The sequence below is a fragment of the Siniperca chuatsi genome, linkage group LG21 (assembly GCF_020085105.1).
Source record: "Siniperca chuatsi isolate FFG_IHB_CAS linkage group LG21, ASM2008510v1, whole genome shotgun sequence".
NCBI classification, from domain to species: Eukaryota; Metazoa; Chordata; class Actinopteri; order Centrarchiformes; family Sinipercidae; genus Siniperca; species Siniperca chuatsi.
Window position 1 is genome coordinate 21,941,090 of NC_058062.1, and position 21,247 is coordinate 21,962,336.

Below are 21,247 nucleotides of genomic sequence, written 5' to 3' on the forward strand. Positions count from 1 at the left end.
TAAGCATTTTTCACCTGTTTAGACCCAACTTGCCAACACATTTTCATTGTGATGCACCCGTGCTGCATAATGGTGAGCACAGGTGACAAAAGTCAAACACAATTAAAGCACAGATGTCACCACTTGAACACAACAACTCAAACTTGATCACACTTGTGGCTAATGATGTGAGGGAACATATAAAGTAAGCCAGTTCAGAGAGCACTGGTTTGTGAGGCCCTACAATGGATAGAAATCTGAGAGGAAGAGTTTGTGTGAGAGGAGGTCGAGGTGGTCAGCGAAGACCAAGAACAGTAATATCTGATGAAATCAGAGCTACTGTGATTGACCATGTTCTTTTCCATGGTATGAGCATGAGGGAGGCTGGACAAAGGGTACAACCAAACATCAGTAGATTCACTGTGTCCACCATAATCCGAAGATTTAGAGAAGAGAACAGGTAATTACCTTTTTTTGACATTATAGTACAGTATGTAAACGTTGACAGCAATTACTGTATGACATACTATATACTGTACCACAGTATACTGTAAGTAAATATATGTTTCAGTACATCACTGTACCAATATACTGTAGTATTGTAATGGAGGGTTGGTCTAACTGTTTGTAGGCCTAGTATTCCATGTATATTTTTGTACTTTATTTTTACATGGGCTTACTGTACACCAGTGGTAAACACATAAGATTTCTGTTTTGTCTTTTTGTACAAGTGCTAAATGCACAGGGTTTTTTTTGTTTTGCATTTGATTTGATTTTTGATTTGATTTTGCATTTAGCCTACAGTGAACAATAAACATTTATTTCTCCAGCTTCATGTCCTGAGCATTCTATTAATTATTTTTCTACGTAGTGTTTAGTGGCTGTTCAGTAGTGTTTTTAATTTTGATTGACTCGGGGCATGATTTGACAACATAGTTCAGTTTTGATCACAGATTGAACTGTTTTGAGGTGAAAGTTTGGTTTTGCAAGAGGAGTCTGAGGTTTTGTGAATGTAGCTTGAAAATTGTGTTTTGTGTTCACAGTTTAGAGAAAAGGAGAGCAGCTTTCAAGAAATGTGTCTTAGCAATCGAGAAAAACTGTAAGTTAACAGAAAGTGGAACTTGTCAAAAAGTTATCTCATTGCACTTTTCCTACAGAGCAGGTCTAGACCATAGTCTTTATAATATTAATTACAGAGACCCAACAAATCCCACCATGAGCAAGCATTTGGCAACAGTGGCAAGAAAAACCTTCCTTTAAGAGGCAGAAACCTTGGACAGAACCAAACTCAATGGTGGGCGGCCATCCGCCGCTGCCGTGTTAGGTTTTGAGAGAGACGGGGGGCGTCTATCACTGGTACAACTACTATGAGTGTTACTGTGACAGCAGTGGTAGTACTAATGTTACAATTTGTACTGCAGTGTAATTTGTTGTGTTTTCATTGATGCCTTTAGCAGAGAAGGTGCAACTAACTGTTCTACATGTTTCATGTGTTTACAGAAATATAAATAAAAAATACAATTAAAAAAAACCATATAAACTTTTCATATGAGGACAACATATGAGAAACTGTGGAAAGTATCTGATGAAATATAAACCTGGATTGTGCAGTTTTGTCTGCTTGTGTATCACAATTACAGCTGCCAATTTTGACTTAGGAAAGAGGGGAGATGACAAACATAAAGCCAAGCTAAATACTTAATTTTACTGTGTCATAATAATGGAAGTGTGTTTGAAATAAGAATTACTTAGCATTATCAGTGTTTTTAAAATATCACAGTAATACAGCCTATATTTTATTTGAAAAATAATTCAGCATCACAAATTATTAAATATCACCATTTATGTAACTTTTTTAAAAAACTTATTTAAAAACCTGTAGCAGTAGCAAGAATGTGTCATGGTAAAAACAGGTAGAGGCTTCAGTCCTGCAGACAGGAGCAGCTTTACAGAGTTTACACAAAAAGTATTCTTCTCACAAAAAAGCATTACAAATATAGACATTTTAGATCTTCACTTAAAACCTACCAAGACATTTCTTGCAGGGCTGTAGCTAACATTGAGGGCATTGAGATTATGTCTTCTGTCCATCTTTTAGTGAATTTGTGAGTTTTAGAAACCTGGTGAGAGTTAACACTTCACAATTAAAAAAGGTACACATGATGGGTATTTTATAAGCTGATTCCATTACTTTTAGAATCATTATATTGAATTTTGACTACTTTTAGATAAGCAAAATAATAAATAAATAGGGTGGGTTCTGCAAAAGTGAAACAGTGCCTTTTGCCATTTGACTGGATGATACAACCAATAAATATTTGTTATCCTAAAATCTTGCCAGTATGTATATGTATGTATATGTAAGTGTATGGTCAATGTGTTTTATAATTTAAAATTAAGTTTTAATTGGTTATGTGATTATATCAATGACTAAAATGTTGAAAGGTGGGTTTATGATCAGCTGATTGGAGTATAATTGATTGAAATGTTATTGTAGTAGTTATAGGAAACATATTGAATTGTCAAAAAATGGCTTTCCTTTAAAAAGTACTGGAAATCCATGTCCCACTTTAACAAACAAGATGTCCCACTAAACCTTAGTGGGCCTCAGTGAGGGAAAAGAGAGGGGGGGGTCTTGTTGGGTTTCAATAATCAAGTTCCTTCAAAACTTTATGTAAAGAAGCGTGATACCATTTCACAAGAACCTTTGATGAACCCACACTAAAGGCTTCAGCATTTCTAGTTCAGAATTTTAAGAAGGCTTTGAAACACTACGTAGACATATTGGGAAATACAACCAAAATAACCAAATGAATAGAATATGAAAAATCCAAGTAATTCAAGAAATTAAGGGTTCTGTGTTGAGGGTTGCATAGTAACCTAAGTATTTCGAAAAGCCTACCCCTGGTTCCTTGACATCCTTCAGATTTAAATGAATATATTATAAATAAAGTGATCCGTACAAATCAACAGCCATCACGCTGTAGACAATCTGTGTCCTTTTACTCAACACTCAATATGCACAGAAAAAAGCCCATACTCACCATTAGATGCCTGGATGGGAAATGAAAATAAAAAATCAAATGAAATTAAGTATAAAGTCTTCAGATTTATATTTGAAAGGTTAGATAGATGCGCTGGGACACAAGAAAATTAGAAATAGAAAAGCCGCCAAAACAACAAGACTATGTCCTACCCCAAACCTTCCTCTACGGCCGCCTCCTGCTACTTTAGGTCTGAGTGAGGTTCGTTTGCTCGGACTTGAATCCTCCAGTGCGGGTGGTAATACACGCCACAGTTGAATGTAAGTTAGTCCAAATTAGATGTTTGGGGTTTTATCTTAATAATAGAAAGAGAAAAAAATATCAACCACCACATAGGAATCACATTGAGCACCTTTTCATCTGGAAGTCTCAGGCAGGTGTTCCAAACGCTGATATTTTGATTTCCATGATAATTGATCACGGTCCTCTTCTCCACCAGTCCGTCAGGTGCTGAGGTGATGCCGCGCGGCCCCACACCTCCAGTTGTGTAGCTGCTTCTTTATTTTCATCCTCCGGTTCTGGAACCAGATCTTCACCTTCCGGTCAGTCAGATCGACGCTCCTGCAGATCTCGAGGCGGCGCTGTCGGGTCAGGTACATGCTGAAGAGGAATTATTTTTCCAGTCGGCTGCTTGGTGTAAGGACAGCGCTTCTTTGGCTCGGGCCGACAACCAGGCGCCGAAGGCCGGGCTCATCTGAAGGAGATGGAAGGGAGCAGGACAGCGGTAACATGTTGATACATTATAGGTAATCTTTTATTACTAAATCTTTTATAAAAAAAACATGTAGTGATTGCAAAGGAAACTGTCTTCTGCAACGCATTTTGCATATGCTATATATTTTTTTTAATTTGCATTTGATTTTGGGTGAAAGTCAAAAGAAATTTAAATAACAACATTATGACAACATTTAAATGAATCATGATGGCATAGTTGTCTCATCCACACACACACACACACACACACTAAGAAATAAGAATTCTTAAGAAAACAAATAGGCCTACATATTAAGGCCAAATACTACTTCTACCTCTACTACTAATAACCTAATATTAATAATAATAACAACAACTAATAACTATTATTATTATTATTATTATTATTATCACTTTTGGGCAATATCAGCATATCCGGTGAGGTATTCCCTAATACATTTCCGTAATTCTTCAAGTCTTCAAACCCAGCAAACACTGCGCGTTGCGACTGTGTGTGTGTGTGTGTGTGTGTGTGTGTGAGAGAGAGAGAGAGAGAGAGAGAGAGTCCTATGCGTCCTGTGTGAGCAGTAGCCTAAAAAAAAATTAAGATTTTCGTATACCCTCAAACTGCAACAATGTAATGTAAATGTTAGGCCTACATTTAATTTTAAACGAATTGTGTAGTATACTTTGTAGTTTACTTTAAGCTGCGGAACATATTGTACACATTAAGACATTTTGTCCATCCTATTTTTATTTCGGAAATGTCGTTTTAACACTATACTTTTCTCACAGACAGCACTATTGTTAAGCATCTTCTTTTTTTACTGAGGAAGGCTGTAAGGGTGTGAAGCTCGGATAGTTAGTTTAATTATTTTAGACTCCAACAACTCAGAAAAAGCATAAAGCACACAACACACTGACTCTTCAAAAATACACTCAGACGATTCTGATGAGGGCGTGTTTGCTGAAACGCGTCAGCATAAGAAATAAAAATGGTAAACTAAGAAACAATATTGGGAGACATTTTTGTGTTTTTAGAGAACCGCTATCTCAGTTCACACGGAACAAGGATTCTGCTTCAATTTTAGTGTTTAGTAGACTATAAGTTAACTGTAAATCAGCAAATACTATAAGTATTATTTTGATTATTAGCCTAAGTAGTATTAATTACCATATAAAGCTAATAGTTTTTTTTAATTATTGAATAGCAACGTTAAAACTAAATTTATGATTTTATCATTATTATTAGACTTCTGTAGCTGCAGAATATTAGGATGTCACAACTGCTTTATAATCGGATCTGGCAGATCAATCAACATTTCAAACTCTACTTTTTAGACGTTTTGTATGTATTAGTTGTAGTTCTGGCATCTATTCCACTAAAGAGATAATAACTTGTCTCATTTCCGACAGTTTAAAGAGGACATGCAAGAAGTAAGATAACTAAAGCGAAATCGCCTGTAATGACATCCAAAGAGCGTTGTGGGCCCATGTGTCTGCGTTTTTCAAAATTATGTTGTAGTTTCGGCATCTATAGTCAACTAGAAAACAGCTTTTCTTATCTTACGTGTGATAATAGAACTTTGCAACTTCCGACAGAAAACAACCTCATAGCCTTTATTTGTGACTTCACCCACTAAGATATTTTCACACACCTCTCTGCACACTTTTAGTATTATTGGAAATTATAGGTCTCTGCAGTATTCTCTCTCTCTTGCACAGAGTGTGAGTCTTGTCTTGTTTCAGTCTTTATTTGAATCACTTTGCTTCAAAATACTCAGTTTCATACATCAACTCGTCGCAATATTTAGCCAGGAAATCGTTCGGCCTCTTTAGCTTCCACAAAAATGCTCCTACAGAGCAGAGCATGATCATAGCTGAGAGGAGCAGCAGCTAGCACAGCTAATATTAAGCCTCAATTTACGTTTCTTTGTATTTTTACAATTTTATTTAGACCGAAACCTATACTTTAATTATCGTTACGATGGCATCCCACTTAGACACGATTTCAACATGGTATCTCTGATTTCTTCCTTATATTATTTTTACCTTTGCTTCGCTTTCTTTTTTCTGACTCAGAGAAGCTGCAAGGTTAACACAAAATTTTGACCTTTTAAAATGTTTCTTCACTCATCAATGTAGGCTTTAACAACATACAATACAAAATATATTATTAAAAAATATATACACTGCTGCCCTTTATCCTACAATGCAGACATATGAGCACTAAAAAACGGATAGTTGGCTGTTAAGGTAGAAAAGTCACTCACACTATCGTCTCTAATAATCAGCAGAAGCATTGAACAGAGACCGGCGGTTTGAGAGTTTTGAATATAAAGAGAAAATCAACATTTTAGAGTTCTGTAGGTTGTGTCTTTGTTTTTGTGTGCAATGTGCTCATAACTACATTTTATTTATTTATTTTGTCCAGAGCCATATGATGAAATGCATCTGTATTCACTGTTATTTTAGTTAACTGTTAATTTATGAATGTATTCCATTCTTCATTGCCTACTTTTGAAGAAAAAGTGTCCATATTCCACAAAATAGTTTCCTTCAGTTTGCTCAGTTGCAGAAGAACAGGACACCACTGCTTGAGGGGATACTAAAGTTCAGCCTCAGCCCTTCCTGTCCGGCTGCTGGACACGGGAAAGGGGCAATTAAATCCTGGCGGAGCAATAAATTCATTTCAGGGAGAGAAGTGGTGGGGCAAAATGGCCCTCTTTGTCTTTAAGAGCCCGCCATAAAACGAAATAAAGAGAAGTCAGAAAGACAATGCGAGGCAGACAGGAAAGAGAGATAGAGGAGTCACCTTGTCTCGCCTCCAGACCAAACAGCCTCCCCCTCCGGCTGCTGCCATGGCCGAGCTCTGTGGCTTTACAGCCCCTCTGTCCATGCCGTCTGCCTCTTCCACTTCTTTCCTGTTTCTGCATGGCTACACTGTGTCTTTTTTTTAACAGTCCACCTACATCTGTTGTTTTAGAGTCTCCTCCCCTTGTGTTTTATTCAGCCCTTTCTTCTTCTATCCATCCCGCCTACCTCTGCTCTCTCATTTAACACTCATCCCCCGCTTCTTTCCTAATTCTTTATATGTTCCTTTCATTCACTTTTTCTTACTCCTTTTATTGTCTTCCCTCTCTTCCTTTAGCATCTCTTATCTCTTCTTTCCCTCCCTCCCTCTTCTTTTAATGTTCCATTTCTTTCCATTTTTTCCTTGTCTGCACATCCTTTCATTCTCTCTCCTCCGTCTCATTCTCTCTTCCTACCTTATGTTTGTGGTCCCGGTACTGCCCGCTCTCCCCGATCAGGCGCCCCCCCGTGCCGCCGCTGCTGCGAGCTGTACCTGCAACTGTTTTGGACCGGAACCGAATCACGTCCTTCCTTATTCCTTCCTGTTATTTCCTCTTGCCGTCTGTCATGGAGCATCAGCAGCACTCCTCTTCCTCCTCTTAGACGTCGGTGATACCCGGCTGCCATCATTATCTGACTCCAACGATAACGGGTCGCTCTCATCCACGAGGAGGTATGAGGTCTGCAGACGGCACACCACTTGGGAGAAGGTGTGCACGGTCAGCGGTGGTAGTGAGACGGGACTTCCTTGGCGATCATCACCACCACAGATCCGATTGTGACGGATTGCAAAGCCGCCCTCGTGGACTTTAAACGGAAGATGCTCGCCACAGTTGTGAGGGTGAGCAGACTGCAGTCCCGAAACCGAGATAGCACCGAACCCACCCTGGGAGAAGCATCGCTATGACCATGGGGTGATGATGACGCGGTGGCTCGGCGGTCAGGCTGCTGAAAGCGGGCACGTGTCCAGTTGCAGGCGGCAGTCTGGACTTGAGCTGCCGGTTCGGTTCCTGAGTTACGTGGGTAGAGGAGGGGGAGGAGAGTGGCGGGGGAGGGGGGTCCTTTTTGTTGGAATGCTGCGAACAGTGAACACGTGCGTCACGCTCATAACGATGCCTTAGTGAAGGCTCTGTGGTAACGGCTGCATCTCGTGCACACCTGGCGGCGGCAGACACTGAGGTGACATTGGGGTCTGTAGCGCGTGCTGCTACTGCTGCTTCTCCTGGCGCATCATCCTTATGCGCACACCTACTCTGAGATGATATTAGCACCGTTATTTTGTGATTCGACTACCTTGGAGCCTTTGGGTTGCAAAGAGGATGCGGAGGGGCAGGAGGGTTAATGGAGATGCATGTTCACTGTGTGTGTATGTGTGGCGGCCAATGCCAGTCTGAGGTTCATAGGAAGGCCACGCCCCGAGCTTTGGCGGCCAGTTTACTTTCTTTTTTTATTCATAATGGGAAATCGACTACAGGTTCCATTAAAACGCTCTCTCTCTCCATATTTCACCGCCGCTTCAAGTAAGCAAGCGAGAGGCCGAGGCAGAGACAGAGGCGGCTGACTCTCAAGCTGCATCCAATTACAGTCCAGTTCTATGCAGCAGCCCGCTGTGGAATTTCCCCTCCGACTGGGCTCGTACATCGCTCTAAGATAGCGGATGCTCTATGAAGTATTCTTACGTTCCTGAGGAATGCATGGGGAAAAGTTGAGGATGTAATCATAGGGGAAGTGAAGTCGTTGCTTACCACAAAAGGAGGGCTGGTGTAGCAGCAGGAGTTTTGGTACTGATGAAAAACCAGAGGGCACGAAGTATAGCTTCCACTGAACCCTAGAATTTCCCCCCGCATTTGTAAAAATTTGCCTGCATCGACCATTAGAAATTTCCCAGATACAATATATATAAATTAATATTTTTCTGGATCTAAATAAACGATGCGAATATCAATGTCCACAATCGGTCATTAATTATTCAGTCAACTTTTTAAGTAGCCTAATTTTTAAAAGTCCGCAATAATATTAGCACAAAAAAACAGAATGTAACATGTACTGTTTGGTGTTACAAATACTGACATTTTAGCCATTATGAAATGATGTACATTATAGAATATAGTAGCACTATCCTAAAAGCTTTATGCACGCTTAGGCTACATGATGAAGTATTCATTAACATCAGTTGGCAGAAACATTAATGTTAATCAAAGCTGAATATCACTGAGATTTCTGTAAATACAAAAAGAGGAATATGTCTTGTCTCCGGTTAACAGAACTGTCATGGTTGGTAGAATAAATCGTAATTAACTATGTCTTGCTTCTGCGGCAAGCGTCTCACTGAAATACAAGCAACGTAGAATTAGATTTGCATACGACACCTAAATATATGTATCTCCAGATTCAAGCAATCTCATTTAAGTTAAGCATATGAGGATACTGATTACCTCTCAAACCAAAGCAAACTGCTTTTGTGTTGCTCACCGACTGAACTGGGAATGTGATGGGCCGAATGTAGTGCACCATTTCTGCCTCCCAGGGTCGCTGTTTTTCTTTGACACACGTCTCCATTTAATTCTATAACCACCTTGTAAACACAGAAGCAGCATCATTTGCACACACTTGCAGTATAAAAATGTGACAGAAATTGTTTGATTTTCGCGGTTGAATCAGTGTGAAACCAGAACGAGCCAATTACACAAAACACCACATACCTGTAATAGAGCTTAGTTGAAGGCTACTGATCCAGCCGTTTATCATAAAACCTAGACTAAATTCTATGGATTTAACTAAGGCTATATGTAAAGAGCTGTTAGCTCTGATGAAAAATACATTTTAACTATAGGTCGGTTAAGTGTTTTGTAGGCTCTCACTGAAAAACCCTTGAGCTCCATAGTAGAGAAGTTGGAAATACTTTAAAATAAGGGTGCAATACACAGTAATGCATAACTTATGTATGACTAATGACGTTTTAATGCATGAATGAATGCAGGATGTATGGTGAATTCCTGTTGCTCTCTATTAAGAAATGATTAAGTCACTATTAACTAACCCGTAACCACACCAAATCAGCTGGATATATAGAAAAGATACATCTGATCAGCCTCTGAAAGCAGAACAGGACCTTTTCTCATATATTTTTTTTTTAGATGCAAACAATACAAACAATCTCTAGAAATATGGACAAGTCACAATCAAATCCCTGACAACATTAATACTCAGTTTTTCTTCCTCTTTTCCTTACAATGTAAACTGTTGCTTTGTATGTATGCATGTATGCTTTAACATGTCTGTCCATTCTCCCTTGATTTGTCAGCCAGCACCTGGTAGATATTTTTGGTTTTAGTGCACCATTCCCTTCTGTGCTACACTCTTATCATTTTAGCAACAAACAAACCAATGATGATAGAAAATAAATAAACTCATGTTCCACCCCTCGCTTGTAAATGTGATATAAACAAGGACCACTGGGTCATTCAGCAATTTGTAGATGTATGCATCTGATGACCAGTTTGATAAAAACAGCTTCATTTTTATGAGAACTGTCCTGCTTTCAGAGGCTGATCACTAGTAACTGGATTCCAGCTATTTAGGTGGCATAATTCATGTATGAAGTAACTGTGAGTTAACAGTATCATCAAGTTAACTAATCACATAAATTCATAGTGACTTCATCATTTATTAATGGTGAGCAACCAGAATTCATGATACATCCTACATTAATTCATTAATTCCAGATAGAATTCCAAATTCATGCAGTTTCCTGTCTCTTCCAGTTTAAACTTAACCCTGTAGTGTTTTTTTGACATTGGTTACTTCCACAATGCATGTAAAAATAATGATTTAATTTTTTCAATAATTTTCCTTCCTTCATATATTTTTTATCTTTTCTTATTCTTATTTCTAAACCCAATATATTATACTGAAATGGTAACCCTTCTCTGTGACACAAAGTGGACACAAAATATAGAAATTACCATAAAGCATTGCTGTTGCAGTGTCACAAACTGGGCCACAAGGCCATGACAAAAGCGAAGATGCACAAAACCAAGCCAATTAACAAATTATTTATTAAAAAAGGAATAACACAAGAGAGGACTTAAACTAACCGTGGCATGTGTAATCAGTAAGATCAGTAGTGTAGGTGGGAGCATGAGTGGGGAAGTGTGTGGGTGCAATGCCTCAGCCTCTGTAATATTGTATGGTATAACAACACAAGCCAAACATCAACTAAAAACCAAATGGGTGACTTAGGTAGCGTAGCACACAGCAACTGAGCTCCAAGAGGGTTTTTGAAGGAGTACTGGCACACAGGCCCAGGTGTTGCCAGTGATGCTGATGACCCTCTGCCACTCCCACCTCCAGCCCCTGCAAGGAAAGCAGCCACACAAACCAACAACAGGCAGAGAGGGCAGAGAGGTTCCTTACAACAGCAAATAAAGAAATATTTCATGTTTTATGGGCTATACGTGAACAAATATATATTCATTTTGTTTGTCTAAAAGTTATTCACTGACAAACAAATAATTTTACGTTTGTGGTCAGTTAGACAGAGTTTAGAGCTCTTATGAACAAATGCCAATAACAAAAATCTATAACAGGATTTAATGCTAGCCTATGTAAAACTTTCTGTCAACACCAATCACAGATATAGGGCAAATGAAAATTTTGTATTGTATTGCATGTTTTACAGTGTAATTCATAATGTTCTGTAGCTTAGCCTACTTCTAAAATATGATCATCAATCATGTTTATGTTAAGGAATTCAGTTTAATTTAGGAAGAGTCACATAAAGGTTAAGTTATTTCCAAATTTGCAGTTTCCTGTCTCTAGCTCAAACGGATCATTAACACTAGCATTAAACTCGGTCATTGATGATTACATTAACACCTGTCCTAGATCAAACTTTATGTTGTATTCTGACAAAGTTGCCAAAATACCCCGAAGAGCTAAATTAAATTTTAGCTAGGCCTACAAGTAAAACACAGATGGATGTAAAAGTAGGATGTAGAGAAGTAAGTGGATGAATGCAGATATGGTGTCCAGATAGGCCTTTAATACTAATCTCATGTCACTTTTAGCATGGATCGGCTACCACTTTTCACTATAATGAGTCAAATATGTCTGTAAACGGCCACTTTTCACTGCCTCACTGAAAGTTGGCAGATCACCAAATGTCGAATGGCATAATAATGTGTTTACACGGGAGATCCTCTGGTGCCTGCAGTCAGCAGAGACCGTGTTTGTAGGCTGCAGGCGGGATGACGCAGGACGTATGGCGATGATCAAACTCCAGAATGGAGGGTGATTTTTCACATGTACTTTCTGTCTCTCCCATGGTCTGTTTGCGCTGTTCCCCCCTTGAAGTTCCCGGAGTGAAGGGCCTGGGCTACCCCCCGCTGTAAAACCTTGTGTGTGTGTGTGTGTGTGTGTGTGTGTGTGTGTGTGTGTGTGTGTGTGTGTGTGTGGATAACAAGCTGTCGAGAAACGAGCGGGCTTTCAAAAATGACATTCCAATGATCTCTCTTTCGCTCTCTCTTTCACGCACACATCCTCTCTCTCTTTCCCACTTTCACCATAGGCTAATTATAAACAGAAGAACACACACACACACACAACACACAACCACTTCTGCAAATGGTGGTCCCTTCTCCCCCCTCCCGTCCACACCCCCCGTCATGCTCGTATAACCGGTTACCATGACAACTGGGCCCCAGATCGCTATAAAGTTTTACAGCACAGAAAGAGGCCCGAAACTCCCACTCTGCCTCTTTTTCTCTCTCTCTCTCTCTCTCTCTCTCTCTGTGTGTGTGTGTCAATGGGAAGAACGGTAAATGGAATCCATGTCAAAAGAGATTGTAATCTATCTTTCTCCTTCTCATGCCATCAGAAGTTGTTTTCCATAAAACGAGTCGCGGGGGAATTGAGGCATTTTTCATTAGGCCTAAATCGGGCCAGTGAGCGCATTAGGAGAATTAAAACATATTTATGGACCTGGATTTGCATTTCTTACAGGCGCAGACGCACGCGGCCCTCGGTGACCTTGCGCGTCTGAAGGTCGAGGTCGGTTTGGATTAAATGTCGTTTCACTGTTCTCCATGTCTCACATAGCAGATCAATAGTGTGACCTCTTACAACTGCAGGGTCTCCACAGCCCTTCTGCAGCCCTATGCTCCAAAGGTCGGTTTATCACGGTGAGAGATCCAATTCTTTTAGACCTGGGGGGATTTTGAGTAAATTGCATTAAGGAAAAGCAGAATTATTATTTATGCGCCGCACACAATGAAGTTAAAAGTGTCGCCTTGTGTGATGATCTGCAGGGAGGTGCACACACACAGAAACGTGTCTGCTTGTCTCTCTCGCTCTATGTTTAGAGACAGCTGACAAATATGTGTAATAAGTACGGAATTTAAAATACACAAACAGCAGTGATAGCCTACTATTTCTAATAAATATAGTGGGTGGGCAAATCTTGATATTTTATCATGGGAGGGGGGTCATTCCAGGAGAACAGGAGGGAGAGGGGCAGAGAAATCAAAAGGGTTGACAAGCATGGGATATTATTAATCAGAATCAGATTATTTATATCTGTGGAATATGTGGAAAAAATGGACCAGACGCAGAAACTATCGCTGCTGAGCGCGAGACGACCGCGGAGCTCCGCGCCGCTGCGCGCTATGTCAGCCAAATTGGTTAACATGGGCGCCGAAAGGAAGCGGCTAGCGCTTCTGGGCGCTTGTGTGTCCCCCGGCGTCTGATCTGCGACACTCAAAACTGATCGAACCCTTCATTTATTGGAGATACTGCAGGTGAGTTTGTGGAACAGCGAGAGTACAATGCCCAATAGTCTCTTTTCAACTAATGCCTGATTAATTATTAAGTGTTCATACTTTGTTTCATCAGTGAGGATTCGTGCCTCTGAAGAAAATTCACATTCTAACATTTCCTACTAAATGATTTTATCTTTATTGATCTGCCATCATGAGCATAACAGGTGTTTTCATCAGGCTTTACTCACTTTATCATCTTCATATCAATTAACTGCACATTTCAGAACCTTGACAGTTACTTAGCCTTTTGCCTCTGTAAGTAGGCCTACACTAATGACAGTGGTGGAAGAATTATTTGTAACAGTTATTTTAGAATATGGTACACTAAACTGTGACTAGTTACTAAGGAACGAGTGAGGAACGAATAAGGAATGACCTGATCATTGTTGATAAGTAGTTCCTGAATAACTGAATTAAGGACTGTATACTAGATAATGGTGAGTTACTGGAAAATAGACTTGGAGATAATAAAATAATAAGGAATCCTTATTATACCCCAAGTAAAAACTGATTCAGCCTGAATCTTGGCCTGCTAGTTCCCAGCTGATATCCCTGCATGCCTACCTCCTGCATGCTAGCCTCCAGTCCGCACCTCAACCTGCCAACCTTCCAACCTTCAGTCTTCATGTCTCCAGTCTGCATCCCCGCCTGCTAATCAGCTTACACCTCAGCCTGTTCCTATCTTGGATCAACCTTCTGGAAAGTCTCCCAGAAGGACGCATTGCTCCCGCCGATGTTGTACCTCACTGCTGCCCAGTGCCTCAGAGACTCAGCTGCCCAGTGCCTCAAAGCCATCATCGGTCCTGCCTGGTCCCCAGTCTGTGGAATAGTCATCTCCTGTTCCTGGCCTCCAGTCGGAAGCCTGGCCGAAACCAACTCCTGTCCCGGTTGGGCCAGCCCCTGGAAGGTTTCCGCCTTCGTCGCCGGCCTCCAGTCCGACCTCTCAAGGGGTTTCCCCTTCGTCACTGACCTCTTGAGTTGCTCCATACATCTGGTCATCGCCCGGACCTGCTCAGCCCTTTTGGCCTGGCCTCCTGGGCGCCGTCCGCCAGAGGTTTTCTGCCGCGCACCTGTCCAGCCCTTGGGCCATCTGCCTGAGGTTCCCTGCCCCATTTCTGTCCTGCCCCCGGGTCATCCGCCAGAGGTTTTTCACCCACCCTTAATAATAGTAGATAATAGAATAATAATAGGAATGATAGTGATAAGAGTAATAATAATAATAGTAACAGTAATAAGACTATTTATAACAATTGTAGTAGCAGTTGTCGAGCAGGAACACAGGGGCAGCAGGTGGCTCACAATCACAGATCCTTCCGAACTCAAACTGGGACCTGATTCCACAGGAGAGGGGCTTGATAACTGAAGGCTCTGGCTCCGATTCTACTTTTGGAGACTCTAGGAACCACAAGTAATCCTGCATTCTGAGAACACAGTGTTCTAGTGGGGTAATGAGGTATTATAAGCTCTTTTAGATATGATGGTGCCTGACCATAATGAGCTTTGTAGGTGAGGAGAAGGATTTTAAATTCTATAATATGATCTCTTTTTCTAGTTCTTGTCAGTACATGTGCCACAGCATTCTGGCTCAACTGGAGAGTCTTTAGGGACTTATTCAGGCAGCCTGATAATAAGGAATTGCCATACTCCAGCCTAGAAGTAACAAATACATGGACTAGGTTTTCAGCATCATTTTGAAACAGGATATGCCTGATTTGTGCAATGTTACATAGATGAAAAAAGGCAGTCCTTGAAGTTTGTTTCATGTGGGAGTTAAAGGATAAATCCTGATCAATGATAACTCCAAGGTTCCTTACGGTGGTGTAGGAGGCCAGGGCAATGTCATCTAGAGTAACTATAGCTTTAGATAATGTGTCTTGGAGGTGTTTGGGGCCAAGTACAATAACTTCAGTTGTGTTAAAGTTTAACTTCAGAAAATTGCAGGTCATCCAAGTTTTTATGTCCTTAAGGCATGCTTGAAGTTTAGCCAACTGGTCAGTTCCATCTGGCTTGATCAATAGATATAATTATGTATTGAGTGTTCCTAATAATATTGCCTAAAGGAAGCATATATAAGGTGAATAGAATCAATCCAAGTACAGAACCTTGTGGAACTCCGCGACTAACTTTGGTGTGCATGGAGGACTCACCGTTAACATTTACAAACTAAGACTGATCTGATAGATAGGATTTAAACCTTAGTGCGGTTCCTTTAATGCCAATTAAATGTACCAGTCTCTGTAATATGATGTGATGGTCCATTGTGTCGAATGTAGCACTAAGATCTAACAAGATAAGTACAGAGACAAGTCCATTGTCCGATGCAATTAAAAGGTCATTTATAATTTTCACCAGTGCTGTCTCTGTGCTATGATGCACTCTAAATCCTGACTGAAAATCCTCAAATAAACTATTGTTATTTAGAAAGTCTTACAACTGATTGGCGACTGCTTTCTCAGGGATCGTAGGGAGAAAGGGAAGGTTAGATATAGGTCTATAGTTGGTTAAAAACCCCTGGATCAAGAGTGGGCTTTTTAAAAAGAGGTTTCATCACAGCTATTTTAAAGGACTGAGGTGCATAGCCTGTTGTGCCAACTAAGGGTAAAACTTCCTAGAGACAGATTGATGGCTTAGATGAAGAAATCGTTGAAGCAATGGATGTATTATAAAGGGGAAGGGGCCCACTGATGCTGCATATGTACAGGGCCCAGATGTCTATGTCATGCCACTGGTTACTTAAGTAAAAGTGCAGGAAGTAGTAACAAAAGTACTCATTGTGCTGCAGAATGGCCCCTGTTAATGTTATATACAGTGGCAAAAGTGGGACATCAGCTAAAGTAGGACATTTAAACATTGCCTAGTTTTTCCTTTTGATTGGACAGAACCAATATTATTCATATTTTTGTGACATCATCATTGTGGGTGTGGTTTGAATTAAAAAATAAATTGGCATGTGTTCAGGGAAAGTGGACTGGCAAATGAATTGGACCTTAAAACAGAGAAGGACTGAAAGTAAATAAAAATTGGGCCACTTTGTAGACATTGATAAAGCCACACTGTGTCTGACTACAGTTCAAAATAAGAATTTACAATACCTTTTATTATTTTTAAAAACTTTTTTTAGCAAAACTTTCAATTCAATTATGGACAACACTGATGAAGTTTAATGTAGAGGTTTCTTGTCAGATCACGTCAGATCAAGGATGTTAAAATAATTTATAACAAAATTACTACAACTATTTATTATAGTTTTATGTAAAAAATACCACGTATCGTCTGAGCTCCACATCACATCTATAGGCTACATCTCTCTCTCTCTCTCTCTCTCTCTCTCTCTCTCTCTCTCTCTCTCTCTCTATCTATCTATCTATCTATCTATCTATCTATCTATCTATCTATCTATCTATCTATCTATCTATCTATCTATCTATCTATCTATCTATCTATATATTCCCGGGAATCTCCCGTAATTTGCATGGCCCTCAAACTTTATTATGAAAACATGGATCCAAGTTTTGGATGTTTGTTGCGAGATCATCTGTAAAACACATCTCTACACACAATCCACCACACTACATAGGCTACAATTTCAACCCATCTGTCACCGCAACCTGGCAACCCATTCCCAGATCCAAGGGGTCTGTAGTCTGGTTAGGGGTCTGGTTAGTAGTAGTATAAAGTAGTATGAAGTAACATAAAATGGAAATTCTTAAGCAATGTACAAATGCATACAAATTGTACTTAAGTACAGTACTAGAAAAAAAGTACATAATCACTTTCCACTATTGACTAATTAATCTCCAGCTTCAGATTTTTAATGGGAAGATAGAAAATCTTGTCCAGAAAATAAAGTTTAACCTGTTCCTCCTTTTACACATGTTGTGAAGTTGCATGTTAGAAGCTTTCTACCAAAGCCAGATGTCTGCTTCTGGACATATGGTTTGTCTGAAATAGCAGAGTCACAATAGCAGAGATATTTGCTGCACTGCCAAATATATCTCCTCTTCAACTGTTTTAATATTTTCAGAATGTGAGGGGGTAAAAATCTAGATCAGTCACAGTGAGTTCAGTCAAGGGGTTTGTTGTTGGTTTTCAAGAGCCACGTGGTGAATTTTCATGTTTAAGTGAAGCTGTATACAATATATTGATGTGTTACTAATCTGAAACTCATTCTCTTAACTGTATTCATTCAATGGGCAGTTCAGTGCATTGTGTGAAGCATGTTACATGTATGTGAACAGCAGGCTACTTACAGATAATAGATGGCCTTCATTTTATATCAACCAGTCTGAGGAATTACTCTCAAATCCTTATGTAATCTAAACTGATATCATTTAAAATAATCTGGGGGCTGATTAAATTACTAAAGTAATCTGATTGCATCTTATTCTTGGATCCTGTAAACATATTGAGGATTTATCTAAAATAATCTGAGGGTTTACTGTTAGATTGGGATAATCCAGAAATGTAGTCTTTTAGATGACCACGGATTCCCTCAGAGAAGTGAGTCAAAAATTTGGTCAATCAAGCTTTCTTTTGGATAATCTGACTGCAATCTGCAATTTGCTGTCTGAAATGATCAGACAGCAAACCTGACCTGTAGTGCCTAATTATGACCAGGAGGTGACACTGTAGTACAAAGAAAGAAAGAAAACATGACCATTTATAAACCGTTGGATAACTTCATAATCCATGTAATATAACTAATCATGTAATGATACTATATTGAGTCAGATTGTTACATTAATCAATATTTCATATTTTGCATGACTGTTTAAGATCATGTTTTATGCACATTAAAGTCATAATCACCAGTTAATTTAAAATGTTTCATTTATTAAGGTGGAAGATTTCATTAGGTTTGAACCTATTTAAAAGGACATTTTTGACAAATGTATTATATGATCTGGAAGTTATGAGAATGACATCGCCAGCTGTATGTAAAGTCACCTTTTATTGAAAAACCTGATTGATTGGTTTCATGTAGAGTCATTTCCAAACTGAAATGCATCCAGTAATTTAAATTTTAAGGTGAAAGGCTCTTTGTCTGATCTCATCACTATCAGCCTGGTGTTTCCTTAATTTCCATCTCCCAGGATGCACTGGGCTCCAGCCTGCAGCTCTTTTACAGTTGTGTATTTCACCTGCTCTTTTATTGAAACTGACAGACAATTAAAGTCTGCTGAACACACGCTTGCTGCCCGTCAGCAGGCTGCAGCTCCATAAAAAGCGTCTTTCTGTGAAAAACGAGTGGTCATTCCATCATGGGGAGAGGGAGTAGAAGCAGATAGAAAACCCACAGTGATCAGGGTTTTATTCTGAGCTCTATAAAATCAGGGACTCCCCAACACCCCACATCAATTGACCTTGAGACTGAGCTAAAGTGCAGCCTGGTGCTGCTTTCTTTGCTATTTTCTCCTGCATCATACCTGAGCTGAGACAACATGACAGCTAGTGCAGGGGTTGTGCCAGAATGTGTTGTGTTGTCACCAAATGAAACCATCCTGAGAAGGCAGTTTTCCAGTGTGTGGCAAACAATGAAACAGGATTTGATTGTTGTCTTATTGTGTTACAGCCTTAACAGGGGTTGATGTTGTGGTGAAATATCAACTGTGTGTGCAGTAAATGTAATAAGGGTGGTGTCAAAGTACTGGACAAAAAAAATATTGACCTGAGATGTGGTCCAAAACTGAGAGAACGCAGAAGTTGTCATTTGTGAGCAGAAACACAGCATTTGAGACTCTTAACAAGAGATTCAAGCAGTTGTAGATATTGACTTGTGTTTGTACTAGAAAAATATTTGTGAGAAAATATTCTACAGGTGTGCAACGCCCATTGCATGAATTCACATACTGATTTGCTGATGTGCAAATTTTGTCCATGACTTCACATTTTTTTATACGGGTGTGTTAATGTGTTTTGCACCATATTCACTGCAGCAACTGTAGCAAAAATGTGAATGTATGAGTTTCTTAATTTGTGATTCAAAGCACAGGATTTGTGCACCTGCAATGAAGAATTTGAGAAGGTATTATTGTGTTGTGTTTGTGGGAGAGCAAAACAGTTCTACAAGCTTGTAATTTCTAAAGCATTTATCTCTTTGTTTTAGCATTACGTAGCATTAACTGTTTGTGTCTTCTTGAGTTTGTTGTTTTAAAAACTCTGTTAGAGCTAGCAATCGTTCTTACAGAATGCCTGCTATGAGCCATCCTCCCTGGGGTTATACCTAGAACTTGAATGTCATGAGGCCTGTGTACATGAAGGACATGAAGGTCATTTTACATTGAAAAAATCTTAATACATTTAATTTTCTTTACAGGTTAATGAAATGGTATTAAATGTGGAGCAATTAATTCCTATAAGGAATTCATCAAATTTGTGATGTATTTTTTATAATTATTTCCTGTGCCTGTTTGCTGATTCCAATAAACATTAGGTTATAGGTGACACACTCAAGTCATTTTGCCTGTTTTTATATGGTAGTCTCTATATTAGTCTTTGGTTATGTTTTTATTTTATTCCCCTTTTGTATTTGTCAGGATGGCTCTGCATCGTCACTGCCAAAATGTGAGTGTGTCTCTCTCTTTCTCTCTCTCTCTCAAAACCTAACACGGCAGCGGTGGATGGCCGCCCACCATTGAGTCTGGTTATGTCCAGGGTTTCTGCCCTCTTAAAGGAAGTTTTTCCTTGCTGCTGTTGCCAAATGCTTGCTCATGGTGGGATTTGTTGGGTCTCTGTAATTAATATTATAAAGAGTATGGTCTACACCTGCTCTATAGGAAAAGTGCAATGAGATAACTTCTGTTATGAATTGGCGCTATATAAATAAAAGTGAATTGAATTGAATGCAATGAATACACGTACCGCATACACCCCCTACTATAAGTGTATCCACCTATTGCTCTGCATTTATGAAGGTTGTATCACTATGAATGTGGAACCTTGTGTATCTTTCAACATTTACATTACTTATTTCCCTGGTTGTTGCTGACCTAAACTCTTTTTGTGTAGCACCAGATACAAAACCAGGATTACTCTAAATGTTTGTTTCCCAAGTGGATGAAGATAAGATAGTGACACTGGACACCAACTGGTCTTGTGAGGAAGCAAAGCTCAGGGACAAGTGTGGTTGAGGTGTTACATGGAACCTGCATGTTTGTTGCTGAAAAGGATGTACAGGAATACCTGCTATCACATCCTGGCTGCTCCAAGCCTCACCAGGTTATAGTTGCAGAATACTTTATTAGGACTGAGAAAACTGAATCCATGAAATGTTAGATTTAACTCCAGACCATTATTCTTCTCATAATTATCTACATTTTCTTAAAAATGTAAGGCTGTGGTAACTTCAAGGCTGACAATATGCTCAAGTCACAAAAGCAAGAAAAGAAGCTTGATGCTGTAGGAGTGTTTGGAGCCTCTTGTCGTTATGACATGCCACTGATGTTTGTCAACACAGCCAAAGAGAATGGCAAGTTTATGACACAGTAGTGACATCTATGACTATTGGCCCAGTTTTCCAGAATGATAACTCCCCTATTTGATTGTCCCTACTCATAAAATGCTTAGAATAGCATGACCCTAACATAAGCCATACATTTTCAATCATCAAATATGAACCTCATGGAATGTGTATGGGAGATTCCAAAATATTACAATGTGTCAAGTTTACCACCATTCTGTAATCTTCACTAATATTAACAAAAAATGAAAAACGTTTTGATCATTTTCAATTACTTTAATGAGTATTTAAGTATAGAATGAAAATTGAATTTAATGCTGGAGATTGTCTGGATAATTCTTGTTGACTTTTCTTTAGTATAAAGTGTTTCATCATTCACATTTTTGTGTTGACATAGATTA

General features: G+C 39.4%; 1 long non-coding RNA gene across 1 annotated transcript in view; it reads right to left on the reverse strand.

The window, feature by feature from the left end:
• Positions 1-3,581: 3,581 nt before the first annotated feature.
• Positions 3,582-21,247, reverse strand: part of LOC122869324 — a 40,640-nt gene continuing 22,974 nt past the window's right edge. The window contains exons 3-4 of the long non-coding RNA XR_006376298.1: positions 7,063-10,925; positions 3,582-3,717 (exon numbers count right to left, since the gene is read on the reverse strand). This is a non-coding gene — a long non-coding RNA (uncharacterized LOC122869324). The remainder of the gene's footprint in view (positions 3,718-7,062; positions 10,926-21,247) is intronic.